We start from the raw sequence: 967 nt of genomic DNA, 5'->3' as shown, positions 1-967 counted from the left end.
TACAGTAGGCAAAATGCTGTGTTTGTTGCCCTATCTTCAAATATGAAAATGGGAAATAAGTTTGTGTTGTTTAGTCACTAAGTCGTGTTTAACTCTTGCGACCCCATGGACTGTAGCCCATCAAGCTCCTCTGTCCATGTGATTTCCCAGGCAAGAATACTGGAGTGCTTTGCCATTCCCTTCTCCAGGAGATCTTCCCAACCCAGGGATTGAACCCATGTCTCCTGCATTGGCAGGTGGATTCTTTACCACTGAGCCACCGTTGCAAATAATGTAACATTCAATTTTGATAACTGCTTTTACTACATTATTTTCTATTTCCAATTTCCCTTTCTGTCTATTTTGGAAGCATGATGCAAGAATTGTTTTTTCCCTTTGTGTAACTACCTTTTGGTGGGTCATAGTTCTTTACAACAGCAGTCTGAAATTGCTCAAGGTGTGGCAATAGAAAAAAAGCCTGAACTCTGTTTAATTTTGCTTGTTGATACTCAGTGAAACTGTTAATCAACATTTATAATCTTTTCATAGATTCTGTCAAGTTTTCAGAAGATCTGAACAGTTGTTATTGCCTCAGTGGGAGAGGCTTATATGAAAAAAATTTTTATTTCTTCCCTAAAATGATAGCCATGAGGGTACAGTAAATGGAAGTATTCTATCCATGGTGTGTGTAGGGGGCACCTGAATCTAGGAAGTCTTATCTATGTCAAGTTTGTTTCATGTATACTTTTACATATTCTGATATTCTATTTTATAGTGGTTAAGTCTTTAAGAGGAGGGACAGAGGAAAGAGAATAGGGTTATAGTCTGTAATAATGCATTTATTGTTGTTAAAGAGATTAAAGTCTCCAAGCAAGAATACTGGAGTGGGTAGCCATTCCCTTCTCCAGGGGACCTTCCTGACCCAGGGATAAAACCCAGCTCTCCTGCATTGCAGGTAGATTATTTTAGCAGAGAAGACCTTGGGAGC

This window comes from Bubalus kerabau, chromosome 21 (genome assembly GCF_029407905.1).
Source record: "Bubalus kerabau isolate K-KA32 ecotype Philippines breed swamp buffalo chromosome 21, PCC_UOA_SB_1v2, whole genome shotgun sequence".
Classification (NCBI taxonomy): Eukaryota; Metazoa; Chordata; class Mammalia; order Artiodactyla; family Bovidae; genus Bubalus; species Bubalus kerabau.
The sequence above is the reverse complement of the archived record's forward strand: the minus strand, read 5'-3'. Positions refer to the sequence as shown.